Source organism: Lonchura striata, chromosome 4 (genome assembly GCF_046129695.1).
Source record: "Lonchura striata isolate bLonStr1 chromosome 4, bLonStr1.mat, whole genome shotgun sequence".
NCBI lineage: Eukaryota > Metazoa > Chordata > Aves > Passeriformes > Estrildidae > Lonchura > Lonchura striata.
Window position 1 is genome coordinate 19,527,314 of NC_134606.1, and position 24,108 is coordinate 19,551,421.

The 24,108-nt window shown below is 34.5% G+C and overlaps 1 long non-coding RNA gene across 1 annotated transcript in view; it reads right to left on the bottom strand.

The window, feature by feature from the left end:
- Positions 1-21,984, bottom strand: part of LOC144246118 (uncharacterized) — an 83,970-nt gene extending 61,986 nt beyond the window's left edge. The window contains exon 1 of the long non-coding RNA XR_013339801.1: positions 21,850-21,984. This is a non-coding gene — a long non-coding RNA (uncharacterized LOC144246118). The remainder of the gene's footprint in view (positions 1-21,849) is intronic.
- Between the last annotated feature and the right edge of the window lie 2,124 nt (positions 21,985-24,108).

The window sequence follows — 24,108 nt, forward strand, 5'->3', positions numbered from 1 at the left end:
GTTACTCAAAACTCTGAGAAGAGGGAATTAGAAGAAGAAAGAGAGAAAATACATAGAAAAGAACAAGTATAGCTACCATTCCTAGTCCTGGCAGTGTTCAGCTGATAGAAATTCCTAAAAGAAGTAAGGTCAAAACATGTACTTTTCTCATGTCATGGGTTAAATATCCTTTGGCTTTCCTGAGCCCTTCTCCCAGGTGAGACTTCCATTCATCTGGCCACTCTGGGGCTAGATGGGGGCTCCAGGGGTAGGTGTGGAGCACTGTGGGTTGATGGCCTTTGTCAGTCTGGGATACAGGCCTGGGAAGTGGGGTGTGCAGAATGGGACATGGCCTTACCTGCCCCTGACCTGTCCCTTCCCCTCACACACACACACCCTAAATGTCTTGTGCCAGCAATCCTTCCAGTCTCTCACATGTTCCTCAGAAACCTTGTGTGGGTGGCCCAGCTTGAGCAAAGGTGTTGAACAAGATGACCTCTGGAGGCTCCTTCAAACCTGAAACATTCTGTGATTCGGTCATAGTATATAACGGAAACTTACTTTTAGTAGAGGCTTCCTTAATATATGTAGAATCTTCAATACAGCATACCAAAGGGGAACGTTAGTCTCTATAACATGCTATTAGTTTATGTTACTTTATCTTAATTTCAAATAAAAATATAAAAGATACACACAAAAGAGTTACAATGACCAATCAATTAATCATAAACAATGTGACAAATGGGTAGCTGCATGTATATCATTGTAATGTTGAATAGAATGAAAGAACTTTTGTGGGCTTGTTAGTATGTCAAGGTCAAAATGGTAGATCTAATATTTGTGTAATTTTTAATAGAAGTTTTCTACAGTTAATAATGACTCACATGGAAATATATATGAAAACTTTATGGAGAGATTAAATGGAATTGTCATCCTATAGTGGTGCACACATGAGATACTTTCAGCTTGATTAGACAGGATTTTCCCTAATGAAAGCAGAATGAGCTCCTTTCTTACTAAATACACGGACTTGATACATATGGAAAGTAAATTCTATTCTATTATATGAAGTACACCCTATGAAAAAATTATGGAAACATTATTGCTGTAATTCTGTACTTATGTTCAAAAAAACCACACCAGATGTCAGCTGGCATTATTATTAAAATCAAAGCAAAAGGTAATAAGAAAACAGAATAGGAAGTACTTTTCAAAAGCACTCACAGATTCCTTAGCATAATGAAAAAAAAGCCATATTTGAAAATACTGCTTCAAAAAGTCCTAAAATATATCTTAAGTTCATTAATATGAATATTCTTATTCATCTACACATGATCTGATGTTTTAACTAAATAATTATATATTAGTCTGGGTATTTTCAGTTGTACTATGGTCTTACTGTAGGTATCTTACCATTACTAAGCAGCAGAATAGTCTGAGGCCCAGATGACACATCTTTCAGTAAACTGTGCTTTCTTTCTTTGTTCTCTTTAAATACAAACTTATACTACTTTGTTTAGATAAAAGTCACAAAGTAAAATGATCACATTAGTGTTGATTATGCTTTTGAGTAGTATGTCTTTATCATCCCTTGTACTTAATTTTGGTGTTTTCTGTGGATTAACCTTGAATCCTGCAGAATTAATTCCCTTTCAAATGAAACTAAACTCAAGGAAGTGCTCTAGAAGTGAATTTAATGTACAGCAACTGCTAAAGAGCTTTCAGTCCATGACACCACAGTGAAAATACTCAGGGTAAAGATGGCATAACACATATAATGTGATGTCTACACAACCTGTTAAGGGTAGATGATACCTTTAATATTTAAAAGCAATTTGTTTTGTAGATTATGGAGTGCAACACAAGATGCTTCATAAGAGTGAAATTGGATTCTGATAATAAATTCTCTTCTTGATTTCTGCTGAAATAGAGCTATGATTTTTTGTAGTGAATTTAATTGATCATAATCAAGCAGAAATAATATTAAAAATTTTAAAGGAACCCTGTTTATTACAGCTCAGAGTAATGAATAAGGGCTTCTCATTGCAGTAAAAGGCCTCTATTTTGACTATTTTACAGTATATGGAATCTCCACAGTATCCATGTAGGAGGAGTGTAGTATCTATGTAGGAGGAACCATCTGGAGTGTATGGGGTTCAGCTATTATAACATTTTTTTATTGATGAAAATGTGCATGCAACATAATGAGTTGAAATAAAAAATACTGTTTGGTGGAATTTATGATAACATAATAAGGTCATAGAAAAAAATCCAGTATTGAATAACTTATCATTACAAAATATTGGAACAGGCAAATTTATTGGACATAGGTCGCAGCAAGTGATTAACTACTTTTTAAACTGTACCTTCAGTTTTATGAGGATTCATTGCTGCATTTGTGTTAAATGTTTGTGCAGCTCAAAAGAATTTCTTTGTGTTTGACCACAGGTCAATGATCAAAGACCTGATGATGTCCAAAAGTACCAGTACTTTGAAGTTTATGCTACTGTATCTTTGTATTGTGTCCTCAGAAGACATCAAGCACTTGTGGAAACAATGAGTACCCTCAATTTAATTCTGAATTTCTGCTTCTTTCAGATACAGATATTGCAGTGAATGTCACCACAGGAGCAGAAGTTGTCTTCTGCTCCCGGGTGATTATTTTATAATGGAGATCATAATTTCTATCACTTTTTCATTACATCTTAACTGTTCTGTCTTGCTTGGCTGCATCCAAACACTTAATGAAATTGCAGCTGCTTTTACATAAAAGAGCCTCGCTACAAAGAGGGCTGGTTGCATGCCAGAATTCTATGTATTCCAGCCATTCAAAGACTGAATTCAAAGTCTTAAGGCTAATCTAAAAGTGCAGCTATGAAGTCCTTAATTAGTCAATAGACAGACAACAATGACTTTTTTTCTTCCCCCACCCCCCAGTTATTATGCACATTAATAAGCAAGCCATAGAAGACCTGGGAATAAAAAACATTCCTTTATAAGTTTCAAGGCTTCTTGTTTTGAAGTATCTCATTGAAATTGCATTTGATCTTAATTCACAACCAACTCACACTGACCCCTGAATCAGAGTCTCCTTAATAGTTTTTACCTCAAAACACGTTATTCATAGCAAGTGAGACAAAGAAGACAAAATGAAGATAAGCCAAAGGAAAAAGAATGAGAGAAGAAAAGCTGAAAAACCTTGAAAATTTGAAGGAGAGCTCTATGAGGTTTTTTTCTTAATTCTACTTACTTGCTCAATGTGAAAATGTAAGCTTAAAACACAGTGCATTACAGCTGCAAGAATCAAGTGTTTGTTTGCTTATTAAGGATCATACTTATAATTTCAGTATTATGTAGGTTGTTTGCAAACATATTAAAAAACACAGAAGTTGTGAAAATCTGATTTTTGAATAAGACCTATATTTGCATAAATGCCTAACGGATTGGCAAAGGTTCATTATGAAGTATTTCAGTTGAAAAAAAATTGGAAACACAGTGAGTAGAAAAGCATATTTTATTCCCAAAAATCAATATTGCCTGATTTGTACCATTAACTGTCATTTAAAAACTCCTATGTATAAGAGAACCTTTTGTCTAAGTACAGTCATACATATGCATGAATCTCTTCCTTATCCAGCAAACATTTCAGACTAATTTTCAGTACTCAGCTTCCTAGATTCATAATTTATTAATTTTTTTGTTGTTGTTGTTTTGGACTGATTCCAGGTGGAAAAGGATCCACATTATATCCTCAGCTGAAACTGAACTACAATTTCAGATAGCAGTATATAGATATTTCCACACAATTAATGCAGACAATACTTAGAGCAGTATACCTGCATGGGCAAATCGAGACCATCACCACGTTATAGTCTAGGGTGTGATTTGTTGACTTTAGGGGGTTATACTCTAGGGTGTCTGAATTGTTGACTTTAGTTTCCTAGTACACCTGCCATTAACAAGGGAATATTTGTATTGCTATTGATTCATACTGCTCTCTACTGCTTTAATTCAAAGTGCATGTACACAATATATAACCATATGTCCCATTCTGGTAATTACCATGGCAGGAATTAATCTCATCCATGTTTAGATACCAAAGAGTTCTTCAATCCATATACAGTCTAATGACCCATTCCCCAGGCTTTTGAAACTGAACTGTGAAAACAGGGTGGTTTCATGTAAATAGAAAAGATTTTTAGGCATTCTAGACCTTTAAACTTGCCAGCAATTAATTTGAGAGAGAGGTCTGAGCCAAAGTTACATGATGAATTGAATTTTGATGTCTAGGATCATGGCTTGTCATAGTTTTTACTACTAATAGCTGTAATAGCTGTAGTCATTACGTCTTTTCCTTCAGCCAGCATGCACAAGCTTAGCTGAAATGATCATAGTCAACTTCTAAACAGGTATGGAGCTTGCCACAGTTATTTTATCTTCCCACATACCCTACAAGAATGCTATGTTTTTGTTCATAATGAACTAATTCTTAAATTGTTGAGTAGTAAATAAATCTTCAACTTAAAAAATTTCTGCCTTTCTTAAAATAAAATGTATATATACAAAACACATCACCTCCAACAAGTTCTTCAAGTTATTGATCTACATCATTGACTGTCTTTCTGGCTATCAAATACTAATGCCTTTGTCAATCAAGAAATGTAATAAGTATTACAGTAAATAGTAAAGAAACAGCAAATATTATGTTATAAATGTTTTTTAATATTCTCTTTTGGATAAAACATATAGTAATTATAATGTACAGTATTTAATGTAAGTGTTCTTACTACAGTCTGCTTTTCCCTTTCTTCTCCAATTAAAATCTATTTATCCTAGATGTACTAAAAATCTCCCAAAACATTAAAAACTTTTGTGGGAACTCTAACATTATCACTATGACTGTTTCAATTTCATATTATTTTTTTGTTATTCGCAGGTACGATTTCTTTTTAGCTGTTGTAAGTTTTTAAGTTTATCCAACAGATAATTGAATTATTTATCATCTCATTAGCATGCTTGTTGATATTTAATGCTAAATTTGCAAGTTATTTTTGTTGCTTGATGGTGATTTTCACATCTTTTGATCATTTTTGTTCCCCTTTGCTTATTATCAAAAGTTTGTAAGGCCCCAATTATCTTTAATTCAATGCCTCAAAAACAGATCCTTTATTTCAGTATTTTTAGAACATGAAAAAAGACAAGATACAAGAAGGTAAAACACATTAGCCTATATTTCCCCATCTCATCTGTATTAGAAATAAAAATAAAAGGAACATCACTTTGAAATCTCTGGTTTTGGTAAGGATGTATTATCACCAAAAAAAGACAAAGTTGTGATTTTTGCTGTGTTGTAGGGTTGGTTTTGTTTTTTGTTTGGTTGGTTTTTTGTAGTGGTTGTTTGTTTTTTTAATCTCTGAAAGAGAGGCTTTTGAGAAAGTTTAATGTATAATATAGGTATAATAAATAAATACATAAATACAGAAATTTTAATTGTGATGCTTAATTGATTAAAAATAATGCATGTATTATTTAAATAAATTTCCTAATTAATTATTAATTTTTGTGATTTTTAATTACATACAGCTATTTCCATTTCTATCATTATGGCTTTTCCCAAAATGCTGCAGGTTGCCTGAAGCTATTCCAATCTTCAGTGTAAGATTTTGACGTTTTTAGGATGTGCTTATTAGACATTCAGGTGAGAGACTGCATTGCAACACATTCTGTCAATCTCAGAAGTATTTTATGAACACTGTTATGCATCTTCTCTTTCCAGAATAAAAATTACCAAACTTGATAAGCCTACTAAAGACTTAAGCTGCATCTGAAATCAAGAAATAAAAAATAATTAACTCTTTCACAGGTCAATAAACATTTATATGTACAATATCCTCTATTAATGTAGGTATTCAATCCGTATTACTAGTTATAAGGCTGCATTCCTAAGGATTCCCTTCTCACCTGACTTACTTTCCTTCCAGATTTAAAGTGACATTAGATGATCTCTGAGCCCAGTGAAATGGAAGCTGATGGAATCCTCCCAGCAGTGTCTGTCTTTAGATCATAAAATTTATATATGACAAAGTGGAAGAATGATGCAATCCAATGCTTAAGGTGATATTTAGAGAGAGTGTATTTCAAAAATCAACACCGTGAAGTCGCAATGCTAATCAAACACCATGTACAGAAGGGACTGGATAAAGCTGAACAAACTTCAACATTTAAGTAGGACGATAACAAATCTCTTCTCCTTCCACCCACCTCCTTGTTTCTGTAATTAAAGGATAAGACAATATTTACCTTGTGTTCAGTATTTATGATCACTATGCAGGATTCAAAAAAAGCCAAATTTGTAACTTTGACAGTCATTCAGCCACAAATTCTGGTACTTCCAAACAGTCATGAGCTGCTGCATCTGGGCACTGGAGCACCACTCTAAGAAAAGATCTTGTGCTATAACAGCAGATGTAGAGAGCAGGCATTTCATTGGATTCATTTACAGTGTCTCCCAGTAATTAGCCTGAACCACACAATTTAGTAATAAGACTATACTGTTTCTACTAGTTGGTGCTGCATCTTCAAATTTTACCAAAGAATAGATGTAATATCATTCAAATAAGCAAATTTATTTATTAAACAATATTCTGAATAAGATTAGAAAGTTGATATTGTAACTTAAGAAAAATTTTAATATGTGCAATACCTTTAAGGCCTAATAAAGATGTTTTTTATTTTCATTATATTCTATAGTCTTTAGTCTTTTCTCTGCCTGCATTGTATAGATCCCTCTAGTCCCTTTCTCATTCTGCTGCCAATCCACTCTCAGAAAAAATACAGTATTCAGCAGTTCTGTCCATTGCATATGAAAACTGTTTGTCTCTTCTATTTCATCTCAGTTGTCAGTTATGGCAAAGCTTGACAAAGTCTCTAAACTTTTCAATATATCTAAAAATCTGAACAAAGACAAGACTTTGACATACAATGAAGTTGTGCAACATTTAATGTAAATCTACTGTTGAATGAGTATTATTCAGAAACCACTCTGGCTAAGTTGATACACTTTCACAGCTTTCATTGTCTCTCAAAAATAAAGGCTCACAGATAGAAGGTAATTTATCATCATGTATTTGTGTGATAATTTTACTTTCTGAAATAGTTTCTTCTTATTTGATTTTAAATAAAATAATATCTCTGTGGAAAATAAAAGAAATAATTTTCTGAACACACTAAGTGTTAAAAGCTTTATCTTGCACCATCTAAATATAAGAGTAATTTAGAATTAGTAGTATACAGTAATATATTTTGAAATTTTAAATGCCTTTTAAACAGCTGTTACAGTTCCAGATAAATATAGTTCCAAATAGTCTTTAATAGAATCAGTAAAGTTGGAAAATACCTCCAAGATCATCTTTGACCAAACACCACCATGTCAACTAAACCATAGCACTAAGTGCCAGGTGCAGTCATTTCTTTAATACTTCCAGGAGTGGTGACTCTGCTACTTCCCTGGGCAGTCTGTTCTAGTTCTTGACAACCCATCAGTGAAGAAATTCTTCTGGATGTGCAACCTGAACCTTCCTTGGCACTGCTTGTGGCCATTTCCTCTTGTCCCATCACTAATTGCCTGAGAGAAGAGGCCAACCCCACCTGGCCACAACCTCCTTTCTTCAGTCGAAACACCTCCAGCTCCTTCAGCTGCTGCCCATATGATTCATTCTCTTGACCCTTCCCCAGATCTCTTGCCCTTATGTGGACACACTCTACCTCAATGTCCTTATTGTAGTGAGGGATCCAGAGCTGGACAGAAGACAGAAGATGTGGCTTCATCAGTGCTGACTAAAAAGGAACAAATTAGTTCCCAGTTCCTGATGGCTGTTCTATTTCTGATACAAGTCAGAATGCCACTGGCCTTCTTGGCCACCTGGGCACACACTGACCAATGTTCAGCCAGCTGTTGACCAGCATCCCCAGGTTCTTTTCTGCTGAAAAAGTCTCAAACTGCTCTTCCCCAAGCCTGTAGTACCTCATGGGGTTGCTGTGACCCAAGAGCAGGACAGAGCACTTCACCTCATTGAACCTCATGAGCCTTGGCCCACTGACCCAGCCTCTGGAGACCCCTCTGCAGAACCCTGCTACCCAACACTCCCACTCAAGTTAGAGCTGTCTGTGAACTTACTGAGGGTGCACTTGATCCCCTCATCCAGGTCATTGATAAAGGTATTAAACAACACTGGTCCCAGCGTTGAATAAGCCTTGGGAAACCTCAGCAGTGACAGGCCACCAGCTGGATGCAGCACATTCAGCACCGCTCTCTGGGACAACCATCCAGACAGTCTTTTACCCAGTCAAAAAGTTCACATGTACAAGCCATGGGCTGCCAGCTTTTCCAGGAGAATGCCATGGGAGACAAAGATTTTACTGAAGTCCAAGTAGAGAACATTCACAGCCTTTCTGTCATCAACTAGTTAGTAATACAAAAAGATCAGGTTGGTCAGAAGGACATACCTTTCCTTAATCCTTGCTGGCTGGGCCAGATTCCCTGGTTTTCCTGTCCATGGTGTGGAACTGCAGTCAAGATAATCTGTTGCATAGTCTTAGGCATTGAGGTCGCACGGACAGGTCTCTAATTACGCAGACCCTACAGGTTTTTTATGTCCCATACTTCATGCCATTTGAAAGCAGAATTTCAATTGGTATCACTATAGAAATTACTTACCATTCTATCATAGCAATATATTGTACAGGTTTTATTATGAATATATGATAATAAGGAAAATGTTAGAATTGTCAGCAGGTTCAAATCTGGAACTGCTTGTGAGAAAGAAATCAGAAATAGATAACCCAAATCTCCTATACAGTTCTGTCACCTCTGTTTTCCCCTTCATATCATTATCATCTCAGCTTTTGCACAACTTCATGTAAGAGCAGGTAGTGCAACACATAGTTGTATCCAAACTAGAACCAAACCTGAAGGTTCAGTACCAGACCAAGTACATCATAAAATTTATGTGGGCTAGAGAAAGATATACAAGCCCAAGGATTGTTGACATTCTAATTGAAGAATTAAAATCTAAGAAGAATTTTTATCTGTACAGTGATTGTAACAATTATAGACCAGTGTATCCAATTACTGGTCATTCCCTTTCATGACACAGTTAAAACTTATCAAACTGAATAGTATCTGCCTGTTTCTTTGGTATTATTCTTACCTTTCCATTTTTGTTGAACAAAAGAAAAAAACTCAGCAAAACCCAAAGCAAAGCAGTCCCAAACAACCAAATAAATTAAGAACCCAATACACACCTGCAGATGAAAAGTAATTTGTATTTCCAAGTTCTTTACTAGATGGGAAATGATGTCACTCTCACTTGTCTGGTGAAGTTCATATATGCTCTAAAGCTCCCCTTTTCTAGTCCATAATCTATGATTCCTTTATAATTGTTGTGTGTTTTATGGTATATGTGTGTTTCTTTTTTATCTCTAAAACTGGTCCCCAACTTCCAAGGTTGTATTTCTTTAAAGCCTATTAGTTGACCACTGATGATATTTATAGCCCTCAGTATTCTGTTCTTATCTTTTGTGCAGACATTCAAGGTATATCTTTATGTCATTACTCTAGAGTCATAGGTAGTTAATTTTCTCCAGCATAAGTACTGCTTATTATTATCTCTCATAATAATATTAATAGAACAGAATTAGTAGCCATTAACTACAAGAAACAAAAAAGTTATTATAACAGTAGGTGTTGCAATTAAAAATCATGCTAAGCTAAACCTAAAATAAATTATATAATATATAGTTATCTTTTTAGCAGCTACACAGATTGTCAAAAGTGTTCCAGATAGGCCAAGTTCGCACAAAGCAAGCAGGGTCAGTTAAAATTCTAGGCCTCTGTATACTTACTGCAAGGCTGTGCCCTGTTAATGGTATGGTAAGATACTCTCTCTGTACTGGAGGACAGCAATTTTACATTTGCTCAATTGAATATGCAGTGATAAAGAGCCCTATCTCTCCTTTAAGAAAAAGCTGAAGGGAGGGTAAACTCTTTTTTCTGTTTTCAGAGAGAATATCCTAAGATGCTGAATTTTAAGAATGCATCAAATTGTTGACAACGGAAATCAGCTCCTGACATTGAAAACACTGGAAGAGTTCCAACAACATAACCCATTTTTCTAATTGCTACAAAGCAACACAGCTCCATTGAAGTCAGTTAAGTGCAATGTTTGGCAGGAACTGAGAAAAACAGGAAATGTTCTTCCATATGCAAAGCCAATTTTTTTTGTTGAAACCTTAAGACTAATCAATGATTATTGGCCCACATTTAGTTTTTATATAACATGAAAAAAAAATTTAAAAATAGTTTTAAAGGCTTTGTGTTTTGCTTTTCTTGATTAAAATTCTACTTTATAACAAAATATATGGAGAATCTTACATATGTATTGTTTTAAATTTTTTGTTATTGATCTCAGAAATTGTTTTTGCCCAGCAATCAAGTCTACATTTTTTAAAATGACTACTGGTGAGATATTTATAGCTATGGGATCTCATTTATCATCCTATGTCTTCCTTTTCATATCATATCATATCATCATATCATATCATATCATATCATATCAATCATATCATATCATCATATCATATCAATCACATCATATATTATATATCTGCAGCCTTTTCCACTGCTCTGTGTCTCTTTCAAGACTGTTGTTGTTCCATGATATCTGTATTTAAATTGCTACTACTGTTAGTGTTATAAATATTTCTTTCTATATACCATAATTACTTTCTACTAGCGTCTATAGAAGAAATACACCACATGATTATATAAATCTAAATTAAAATTTAAAAATTGAGTACTAATTAATAAACTGATAATAAACTGAGTAATAATTAGTAAACTAATATGGTTAAACAAGCTAATTTTCTTCAGACAGGCTAAGATTAAGACAGACAAAACTGGAAAAGTCTTCAAGCCTTGAAAAGTTGAACAAAGCTTGTTATTTCTTGCTAACACTGCTTCCTGCCCAGTATTTTATTCTTAATATTCAGACGACAGAATTCTTGCTAGTTCACACATTTGTAGAACACATTTTCTAAGGTGTAACCCATCACATCAGCTTATGGATAACTGACCTACTTGGTAGTTTTCCAACTAAAACTTCTGACCTTGTCTCTCAGAACTGTTGTCTGTGGTTCTGTGATGGGTTGGCCTTGGTTGAATGCTAGCTTTCTACCACACTGCTCTAGCACTCTGATCCTTAGCAGGACAAGGAAGAAGAAAATAAACACTTGTGGATCAAGATAAAGGCAGATTCTTAAAGCAAAAGCAATGTTGAGTGCACAAAGCAAAGAAAAAAAATCAATATATTTTATTCTCTAATTCCCATTATCAAACAATGTCCAACCCTTGCAGGGAAGCAGGGCTTAGCATGCATAGCAGTTGCTCTAGAAGACAAATGTCATAAGAATGAATTATTTTCTTCCTCCTCTTTTTTCTTAACTTTTATGTCTGAGCAAAGGTTTTACAGTATGGAATAACCCTTTTTGTCAGTTTGGGTAATTGATGTCCCCCCAGACTCTACTGGTGGGAGGAGAAATGTTGGAGATCCAGCACTGATGCTGTGGGAACACTGCTCAGCAGTACCCAAAACATTGCTGTGTTACCAACACCTTTCTAGGTACCGATGCACAGCACCAAGCTATGAGAGTTCTGTGGAGAAAATTAACTCCATCTCAGCCAGACTAAATACAGCTTCACATGTTCAAGCTCTGCAGTAATAAGAACTTCAACAGTTAAAGGTGAGTAATTATCATGCTATGTTCACAAAAAAAATTTTCTAGTACTTTGGGATACTGCAGAAGTTTGTAATTCACTCCCACTTCATGCTGGATTCACCTACTGCAAACTGTATTTCAAAGCCTGTCAGACTTCTAGAAATAACTAGGTCCTGACCCACAATTGTTGAACAGAAAAGTAGTGATTTCATGAAGTGATTTTAAGACCAATTACTGAAGGAAAGTTCCCTGGGTCATGCTGGTTCTATAAAATCTAAAGGAAATAAAACATAAAAATTCCCTAAAATCCTCTGCATTTCTGGTACAATCCCATAAGTTCAGTGGCCAAGCTGCAGGCTTTTTTCATGTATCACAATTTCAGCTTCTGTTTTATTTTAGCTTTACACTCTTATTTAGCAGTCACCTATTCATGAGTGGTGCCACACAGAAGTAAATTAATATCTTCTCTGAAAACTAAAATGATAAATTAACTATCCTACAGAACCTCCAGTCAAGAACACCTAACAAAATAAGGATCTATATTCAGGCCCAAATATGTAAGAACATGATCAGTTTGAAACACCTGTTCTGAACATGTTCAAAGACCCTTGTTTGTATTCAATCTTTAGTTGAAACTATGTCAGAATCAGAGCAAACCACAATTGCTGTTGTGTGAATTCTATGTTAGCTAAGTGAGAGTAACACTACTTTAACACTTCTTACTAAGTTAATGTTATTGACATGGTGTTTAGGGACTGGTATTATAATGCTGATCATTTTGCTTTTATGCTGCTTGTAATAGTAAAGCTACTACTGCCAGAAGTATACAATATATCTTCTTCAAAAGAAGAGAACAACAAGAAAATCTAAATCAATCTAGAGCTGTGAATCTGGCCTTAAAGTAGAGCCCAAGCCAGGGTAGACACTATGACACTATAAAGTCAAAATATTCATAAGAGTGCTAAGACAATTGAGAACTGGAAACTGAGTCTCAAGGAGATTAATTTCTACACACATGGGTTCCTCACAGAAGCAGATGACTACATAGGAGTAAATCTAGAACACTTCTTTATTTACAGCCTATTGAATAATTGCATTATACAAAAATACAGATTAAAGCTAAATACTCTGCTGAAGAGTATTCCAACACAAAATGTGTACTTTTCTGGAAAATTGCCAAAAGAATAAATAGACTTTTTGAATAGGATGAGAGAAAATCATTCTCCATTTTATTCCTGTAAAGCTTTGCAGTGTTATATAAGGAAAAGAATCTAGATTCATAGAGCAAAGGAAAGAATGAATGTGTCTAACTGTACCCTTCTGACTCTGACACTCATTTAAAATAATATCTTGTATAATGCATGGACAGTGTTAGGATAAAATGGGAGTGAGTAGCATGTTATCAGTTCCATAAATAGAATGTAAATTTTCACCATCACAAAGGATTTCCTAAACACTAGGTCATATGGTTCTATTTCACTGGCTTGAAGGAGAGACTTCAATAAGGAGAGAGAGTAATATCATCTATATTTAACTTTAAGCTGAATTTCTTTTTGAAGATTGTTCCCTAAGCAGTTCACAAAAATCTATTCTCTAGGCAGTAAAAATGTTTCAAATGTGTTTTTAAAATGATTACTGGACTAATCACTTCCATTCAAGAGTGAAAGGAACCAAATGGCCTATAACATGTGCCTAGCTCCTCACACAGTTAAGAGGACTATATACACATGTTAAATCAAACTTTAGGATCTTTGGAATTGCAGGGCATAAAGACAGATGTTTGCAATGTAGCAATAGGCATAAATAGGCATAAATAGGCATAAATAGAGAACAGGAAGAGGTTTTCTGGTGTTTCTGTAAATATTCCACTTTAGCTGTTAATTTTCAACTTTATAGATGGCCTTTTGTTCTTGTTTTTGCTTTATCACAGTAAGGCTACTTTGTTATGTATATAAATACTTCAAAAACCAAAATTTAAAAAAAATTAATTTACAGAGATTTATCTGTAGAGCCTTATAGTTTTCTATCACCAATGTCACAGCAAAATGGCTTTTCTAAAACCATTTACTGAAAGAAAATTCTAGTTTCCATGATTTCCCAGTATCTGTTCTTAATAGATGACAAATTATTTGATAATTTATAAAACAGACGAGCATAAACAACTAGTAGATTTTCATAAAAATTTACAGAAGAAAATACCTCTATTTTCCTACGGAAAAAACCCCACAATTTTAGTGAAGATTGCATTTTATAACAAAACTGGTAACAGAAGCAACAAAATGATTGAAAGTTATTTATATTTCAACATGACATTCTCCTAAAGGAAAATCTGGGCTAAAAAACATCACAACAGGAAATTTTGTGTGGAAAAAATGTGCACTGTACTTGTGTAAAGAGGTCAGACACAGTAGGTAAGTACCTCTACAGGAATCCCTTTGGAAAAACAATCTTATTGCTAAGTACAAAATTAAACAAAAAGTTAGGCTAATGGAACAACTTGGTTTTTTCCCTAAATCTGTCATATGAATTAATCAACACATAAGATATTTTGACTTTGTCATATGAAAGGAAAACTAAGCAGATAAACTACTCAAAAATATTTCTACTTATTCAACACAGTATTTTGATCCCCTCCCATGCTACAACAATCCTTCAGTCTCCAAAGTATCATGGAACAAGAACTTTTTCTATATCAAAGGCCTAAGAAAAAAACAAGGCTCTGACAGTGACATTACATTAGAACTCGAAAAGTTTACCTTATGCCATCAAACTCCTCCGCCTCTGAAACCTTGAAAAAAGCACAGCAACTCTCCCCTCCCCACAAAAATTAAAAAACATAAGTAAAAAATGTACAAAATGGAATAATTTTTAGGTGTCAAGTGCCGTTTATAGGTATAAGCCTAGAAATTACAGAATGCACTATTGCAGGGTATCATTCTGTCACTTTATTATAAAGGAACATGACAAAATTATCTAGAAGTCCATTTCAGACAGATGAGTTATTTTTCGTCATTTAGTTTCATTCAGAAAACCTAGTAAAGCCTGCTAGAAAGTTGTAGGAAGAGTAGTTTAAGGAACTGGAGTTCCAAACAAAATACTAAATTGCTTTAAAGCATATTTGTAGTTCTCATGAATAAATAAGAGCAAAGCAAAAAACAGCAGAGCACAAAGGTAAGAGCTTGATGGTAGAAAAAAATGGTATTTCGATCTGAAGAGATGTTTCTTTGAAAGCTAGTTGCTTGTTCTCAACATTTTGAGCATTTCAGTCAATAAAAATATGTTTTTTGCTTAATCAGGTGAATTTTGTCAGAGAAATATAAAATTAAGAAAATAGCCTGAAGTATTATGTGTAGCTAGATTTATAAAAAGGTTTTCTCATTAAAAGAACAAGAATATACAATGAAGTTAAAAGTTTCAAACATGAGAAATGTTTTTAGGGCCAGTTTTAATTTCAAGCTAGGCAGTCAAGAGTTAATAAACTGAGGCCATGAAATGAGCCATTCTAAAATAAACCAGGCTGAAGAATTTGTTTAAAATAAAGTAGGAAAGTTTCCTGCCCAAAGATCACTGAACAAGGGTCTACATTTAAGATCATAGAACTCATACACCCACAACCTCCTCTCCAGGCTAAACAGTTGAGCTTCTCTCAGCCTTTCCCCAGGGGAGAGATGTTCCAGGCCCTTCAGTATCTCAGTGGTCTGCTCCAGACCTGGACCCAGGGCTCCAGATGCATCTCACTGGGGCTGCTCTCTCAGCACCCTTGATCTGCTGAGCTCTCCTAAAGCAGAGCAGGACACTGTCAGCCTTCTTTGCCGCAAGGACACATGGCTGGCATAACATTCTGTTTGGTGAAACTAAATGAAATCTAGACATAGTTGCAGCAGAAGTTATTATTGGAAAACATTTTCTGAAAATAACCTCTGAAACCTCTTATAGATTTATCATGTAGAAAGAGGCATTTTCACTATAGGAAATATTCTGATATAACCTAGGATAAATAGATATTTCTTTTTGTAACTCCATCCTGTTGTTAGCCTATAGTCATGATGAAATTTCCCAGACATTTTGTCTCTTCTGTTTCCAGATGATGATTCCCAGTGTAAAGTGAACATTTTTGAAACTAATTTTTAAGTCTGTGGACAAGGGGGAATAGTTTTAAGCTAAAATAAGCTATATTTAGATATGGTGTTAGAAGGAAATTCTTTACTGTGAGAGTGGTGAGACACTGGAACAGGCTTCCCAGGGATGGTGTGAATGCTCCTTCCCTGGAAGTGTTCAAAGCCAGGTTTGGTGGGGCCCTGGGCAACTTGATCACCCTTCTTAAGGCAGGAGGCTGGAAATTAGAAGATCTTTAAGATCTCTTCCAACCCAAACTATCCTGTGATTTTCTGGTGAGTGCTGTTAAGCTTATTAGGGTTCTAGATATAATACAGAAATTATGTCCTGTAAATAGATTCTTGCCTCTTCATAATGAAGATAGTATTTGATAATTTTATTGAATGAATCGGGCTTGTGGGAAACAATTTACTTCTAATTACCAACATTTTCCTTTTGTTGGAGATTTGGTACTTCATTGAAGACTGCATTTGGTGTCATTTGATGTATGTATTATTGGTATGCATGAATATCCACAGAAATATTTAGGAACATATTGGTAGGTATTTAACAGTTAAAAATAGAACTATGAGCTCTGGGAAACAGATTTAAATCCCTTATCTCTTCTTAGTGTTATTAATACAGGGATTTTAGGTCAGCATTAAACTGAAGATGGTTCTCTTCCTGTGATCTGAAATTCTCTAGGTAAAAGTTAATGGGGAGTAATAACTCTACCTGAGCACACTTCTCCACATCCATCTTTCTGTTCACATTTTTACCTAGTGGATCACTGACAAAGAGCAGGGACAATGAAGAGGCTCAGATCTCCGAGTCTCTGTGACTCAGGTGGGGATCAAACCACCTGCTAGCTGAATGAAGGGGCACACATGTATGCAGACGGGTTTATAGAAAGCTCCAGGAGTTTCCAGTCTACTTTATGGGAGTATTTAGGCCAAAGGCTTTGGAGATACAAAGTTTCCAAAGGCATTTTTGCAGCAGCAGCTTCAAGACATTCTTCAACTGTCTATAAGTTAGAACAGCCTAGTCTAATGTTTTCTCTGTAGGTTTGTCCTACAAGGAAGCTTAATAAATCAAGTTTTCCTCTCCTCCAATGTTATGCTTCAGTCAAATCATTCCTTATTGCACAGAGGCTGTCCCACACTTCTTCAGTTCTCAGACAATATATAGAAAAAATTGGTAAACAATTTTACTCTTTTTTTTTTTTACTCTTATAATACATCTGTTATTATGGTTTTCCATTTTGTTGCAAAGGATCATTTATAATATCCTTCATTTATGCTTTCCTGATCTTAAACATTTCCTTTGAAAAACATTCAGTAATTTCTTTCAAAAATAATGTGTACAAGTAGGGAATACAATACAAGTTAATTACCCTGAATAACTCCACTGGTATCCAAGATTTTTTTATTTTGTTTTGGCCTGAGAGAAAACTCATGTTTCTAAATATGATAATTAATTTTCAATATCTCTGTATGATTGATCATGCCTTTCTGCTTCAGAAAACAAATGACTTAGAATAAAAATATATAAACATTCAGTTTTCAAAAATCATGGTCTACAGATCTATATGAGGCCTTTAATAGCTATTACCATCCACTTGCACCATAACTGACCATTTATCAGATCCTGTATAAGACAAACATACAGGCACTGTCATGTACAACTTTAGGTCATTATGCCCCATCTTTGTCTTGAGGACTTTGGAAGATAGAGAAAATAAAAGGTTTTAAACTCTACCTTTCATCACAGTTATATATCATAAAACAATTACTTGAGTAATTGCTTCTTAGATTACTTTCAAGACCTTTCTATACACAATGGAAAATGAGTGAGTATGAAATATGAAATAAAATACTTTTAAGATCACTATTTCAAGTAAGAAATCAGGACTACTATGATTGTGAAAAAAACACAGAATTGCAAATACTGTTTCTTGGTTCTTATTTGATGTTTTTATTTCTTAAAAAATACTTGATTCAAAATGAAAGAGAAAGGGGACATACTTTAAGAGAATTTGCCTAAATTTAGTTTTAAGAATTATTTTAGAGATTTAAAATTAAAATAATCAATTTTAAATACCTTTACGGGTACTCACTCCTTTTTCTTGCCCTTTCCATGAGCATTTATTGCTGAGCATGAGGTCACCTGGTATGGAATGCCAGCTGTTCCAGCTGTGTCTCCTTCCATCCTTTGCCTGAGCCATCTTGCTCATTTTGGCTGGGGAGTAGGGCAGAGTAGGGAGGAGAGCACATTTTGCAAGAACTTCTCAGCAATAGCCAAATTAGTGAAATTTTACCAACCCTGTTTAAGCCAAAAATCCAAAGCTTATATTCATAGGGGCTGGTATGAAGAAAATTTACTCAATCCCAGACATATTGTGCACATAAGAATGTGGCAGACACTACTGTACAGAACTACAAAACAACAGAATCTCCTCGCAAAGATCTGAGCCTTTCTGTTTGTTTGTTCATTCACTGTAGTATATCATAAAAAAAAGCAAAAGAAAAAACCCACGAAAAACCCCAAAAAACTTGGTGAAAATATCTCTCAAGAAATGAATTCTTAGACTCATAAATTGAAGGCTTCAAAGATCCATAGCATGTAGACTGCAAAAGTGTGTGTTTGAATACACAGTTTTAAACCAAAATGATGAATACAGATTTCTACATCCAGGATTTCTTCATTAGCTTTAGAGGAAATGTGTAGGAGTATAAAGATCCACACTGTGGGCACTGATGAATTGAGTAGGGCTTGAGGAACCAGAGAATAAAATCAATATAAACACAAGTTCTGAAAAAATGAAATATTAATAATTGAGAAATAGATTCTAAATTTGATTCATGTGCATACTATATGGTCATTGCAGAGCTTCAGCAGCTTTTCTGACTTTTTTCTTTTAAAGCCAAGGAAGCAGGCAAAATCTGCTTTCCATAGAAAGACAGGAAAACAGGATTCACTGTCTTGAATAATAACATATACTGAGATAATAATTTACTTTTTACTCTGTCTGAAATAATTCACAGAAGCTGTTGGGGGGGGGGAAACAGCCACTAATGGAATGTACATCATATACCAACAACACTGCAAGCATTTCCAAAATAAACACTGCATTTCACATCAAAGTCGTAAGGAACAATTTGTGACTAAGAGGTATTTAATAAACTCAGTTAAAGAAGAATGTAAAGAATACTTTTCAGAACATCTGAAGAATCTGAAAACTTTCAGAAAACCTTTGCCTGATATTCAGTTATCATTGTGGGCTTTTGAAAGCCCTGAAATAGGTCCATTGCTTTTTCTTTTAAATTTATTTAAATTATCCAGTACATGAAAGCTTCCAGAACTACAAAATACAGAAAAGAAACCCAGCTAAAAAATGGAGACCCATTCCCTGAACCACTCTCCATCCTTTTCATTATTTAACAATTAACAATTGGTTTTGTGGGCTTTTTGTTTGTTTGTGGTTATTTTCAAACTCTAATGCTTCACATTCTCTTGAAGAGAAGAATCATGACACATAAACAGTTGGACAAGAAAACACTTTTACCAAGACATTTTCTATTTTAAAAGGAATTAACTCTTGTAACGAGATAATTGGTTGCAGTCCCTCTGAGAACAGATCCACATCATAATTCTGACATAACCTAGAGTTTATTTATTAAACATTTTTTAGTATAGTGATGAATAATAATATCTAGGCAGACGGGTTAATCCTACATAGCACCTACCACATCCTGCAGCCACATCCCTGCCCTTCCAGTCTAGGTTAGACTGGCAGTACAGATCCAGGGGCTCAGGCCACAGATGCTGACTGCTGTATTCCTTTCTGGGGCCTGGTCTCTGTGTGAAACTGTTCCATGCTGGCCTCAGCCTTCAACATGATGCCTGAGGGCCACACGTGGTGTGTTGATCTCACCCCATATCAAGCAACTCTGTCTATTGCATTATAAACTAGAACATCAGTACAAGATGATACTGCCCTTGCTAATCAAATAGCAATGAGGCCAAACTCTCACAGTTTTCATCAGGCTTTGTCTCACCCACTAGTTTTCAGCCTCAAATATATTACAAATATATGAAGTCAGCAAAAATTACATAAAATGTAATAAAATGTACATAAAATGTGTATCTACTGCTTTGTATTCCAGCTCGTCTTGACCTAATCTATTCAGATATAAAATCTTTTATTTGAGCAGTGATTTAGGGTAGACTTCATACCATGTCAGTGTTTAAAATTAAATCCCCTACAGCTTTGCTAATGAAAATAAGCCAGCTAACTAGTCAAGACGTTACATAGATGGGTAGTTGCATATTTGTATGCAGCTAGTTTCATAAGAAACCCTTATAGCCTAGTACAAGTACATCACTGGAGATAAAATCAGGCAGAAAGGTTCACCCTGGTTTGTCCCAAAACTGTCAGCTATGAGGTAAAATAAGAAATTATATGTGTAAACAAAGTCAAGGTAGTCAAAGATAACCTTTGATTGTTTGTGATCAGTTCTTCAGTTTGGGGCTGGAGCCTTCACCACATCACTTCATGTCTATTTTCCCCTCAGCACATCACTTAATGTCTATTTACCCCTTGTGTACTTTCTCAGTGTCCCACTACCTGAATGTGACAAGTATGCAATACTACATTTCTTGGCTGCCTAAGTTTTGAACACTTCCCAACAGCAAATGCTTTCATGTTTAAGGCCATTAGGAAAAAGCCCAAACAAGCTAGCATATCAGGTATGTGTTAGCTTATATATTGTAAAAGAAAAGGGAAATAATAGGTATGAGTTGTGATAGGTGCTCCATGTGATACTGAAGGAAGAAATAAGGTTAGTTCTGTAAGCCTCACTCTGAATGAAGGGGAAGTAAGAAAATGCAGCACTATTTCTCAGCATTAAACTATAGATTTTATAACAGAAGTATCCCCAATATGGGCAAATGTTTGGTCTTGATGGTTTTGAGTAGTTAGTTCTCTACTCATTTCTATAGTCTTCCAGTTTCATAGCAGCTTCATTTTCTAATAAATTATTTCAAATTCTATAAATTGTAAGATAAGAAAGTGCTGATCTAACTCAAATTCTGCATAAATTAACTTGTAATTCTGAAAGTTTTATATATATAAAAATCCCAGTTAACTATGGCAGCCAATAGGTATCTTCATCTTCATTCATATATGTGACCCATTTATTTTAAAGTTTTACCCACAGAATAGTTGTCAGAGCTGTTTTGATTTCTTGAGTGTACAGGCTAAATCAGATTTCTATTAACTCTCCTTTCTTTAAACTCAACATGTAGTTTGACTTCTCAAAGGCTAATTATTATAGTATGTTTCCATATATATTTGAATATTCAGTAACTTTAGTTACATCCTATAATCTATATCAGAGCCATTTCAAAAAATTGTCTTTTCTTCTGTACTAATTTTCAAAATGTATTTGAGTTCTTTTCCAGCTCTTTGATTCATACTTGTATCCAATTATATTCAAAAAATATATTTATATTATTGATTTAACTATAATAGTCATTAAATTCTAAAAAACTCTGTAACACTAAAGTCTGGGCTTTTGAGAGCATAATTAGAAGTCATATTTAGTTCTATTAGAAAATGTATTCTCACCTATATTAAATCTCATTTTAATACTTCATGATATTTAATATAGCAAACAAGATTTTGAAAAAGTTCCAGACATCTTTAATATTAGTGCAAGTCGATTTTACAGAAATAATGAGATTTGCTTGTGTTCTCCTCTTGAAAGACAGAAATACTATCCTGCACTCCTCAATAGCATAAAAGAGAAGCAGTCACCTTTTTGTCAGTGCACTTATGGCCATTTTAGCAAATAACAGATTTTTTGCTCTCTCTTATAAGATATTGAAAAATGATTTAAGAATCATTTGATGATTTAAACCTCACTAACTTCCAAGATTATTAAGTATTTGGACTGTCAGAAATTCAAAAACAAACAAAAAACCCCCAGGTAATCCTACCTTTGGCAGCATGCTGCTCCAGCTCCTGTTCAACCCATGCAGGCTCCTAAACAAGTCAGCAAAGTAATTTTTACATCTTAAATATGCTAAATCTTCCCAAAAGCTTTCCAGTTCTCAGATTCTCCTTTTTATAATCCACACTTCTGGCAGTGTGCAGATTTTAAATGACTTCGTGATATTGCTTGTATTCCCAGTAATAACTCTTCACATCCGCTTTAGGTATTATGGGATTCAAGAACTTATTTATGTGTAAAATCACTTGCAAAAGAGAAAAAAAATGGAGCTCTCAGAAACTTTGTTACCTTGGAGGTCTCTGCCTGCTGGCTGTAAGTTTTATCTGTTACCATGAACTATCTTGAAATCATCCACTGTAAACTACAGACAAAACTAAAACCTCTTTGCCAAGTACCTTGAGACTTGTTATAACATGAAAGTAACTTTCCTGGTACAGGATCAATCCATCTACTCCAATTGATTCTGGGGTAAGCCAAAGGTATATCACAAACATTTCTATGTGCTTTACTGCTTTGTTTACACGAACAATTACATAGCATGTCAATTTATGCTTTTATCTAGACAGTTACTCTTATTATTATTTCCTAAGTGCTGTTACAGTGAAGAAAAAATTCTGCATATGAAAGTCACCACTGAGAAATTGCACAATGAAAGACACATTGAACAGATACTCAGATTTATTGGGAAAGATACTTACCTGCTTTCTGTGCATCACAAGTGTCACTGAGATAAATATCAGAAACAGAATGGTTTTTACTTTTTTGTAAATGCAAATCTTCTTTTATGAACATGTATTAAATCCACTGAGGAACAGATCAATCATAAATTCCAATGACTATCTTAATTTATTTGGACTAAAAATGTCAAATAAAACACTGATGAGATTAGTGAAATTAAATAAAATATCAAATGCTGGTTTTACTTATTTTTGTGCATAGAATGTTCTTAGTGAAAAACATTATGCTATACACCACTGAATGGAGAAACAAATACTTTCATTGAATGCACATAATATTGAGAATGGATAGCTGAACAGAGAAGGCAAGGAGTTTCCTAATTACTAGAAACTAGTGTTGAATCCCTATCAAGGAGTCTTGAAAGCATAATAATATGCTTTTAAGTTCAAGGACAAGTAGTAACAAATTATGTCAATGCAAACACTGATCTACTTCAGCCCCTTGGCATCTTCTGTTTTACTTTGGTTTCTAAATGAAGACACAAACACCTGTTCTTGCAGCAGGTGGTATTTGTTTATTATAGCTCTTCCTGCTGAGTTTTAATCAGCCTGCAGCTGCAGAATCCAGACTAAGGAATGGTTATAATACCAGATTTTCATATATAAGCAGTATTGGTCCAGAGAAAAATTTTCATGCTTCATTTCCATCATGTGTTACCAATCATATAATTTCCTTCTCACACTCCACGTTTTTAATTAAAGAGTAAATTCTTGTATAATGGTTGTAAAAGAAATTTTGAACATTGTGCCCTGAGGGTGTTATTTGATTGTATTCTCTTATTGCAAAATCTCCAATTTTTGGAAGAAGATTCTCAAATCTCTGCCAATTTGTACTCCTGCCATTCTTTACTGGGAGAATCAAGAAGCTTAAAAAAAAAGCCAAAGGACAAATTAACAACATGCAAATCCCTCTATTCAAATGCAATTTAAATAAGAAAAAGGTGCTTATGAGACAGGAGAAGTTGGGTAAAACTTTATATTTCAAGCTATAAGGTAAGAACACTGAAGTAATTATGTAGAGACATTATTAAGAAAGTCTTTCTATGTATTGAGATATGCTTTAACGTTTTCATCCTTATTAAAGGCCTTCTATGCATGATGAGCATGCAATATAACTTAATTCTATTTATTGTCATTAATAGAATGAATTCATGGGCTTCAGACTGCCAGACATTTTGCAAAAATTTTATATTAATTTTGCTTGGTATTAAAGCAACAACTATTCAATGAGGCTTATAGAATACAAGAATTTGTTTAAAATAAACTAAGATAAGGGTCAAAAAAGTGAGATTTTACTGTGTGGAATGTCAGAGTTGCTTCAGTGCAACTAGGGTGAAGCCAAACAGGGTAGTGAGACGCTGGAACAAGTTGCACAGAGAAGTGCTAGATGCCCCATCCCTGGAATCATTCAGGATCTGGTTGGATGGGGCTCTAAACCACCTAGTCTAGTTGAAGGTGTAATTCAGACTTTTGGCTTCAGGTTAGTTTAAGTCCCCAAAGGGTCCAGT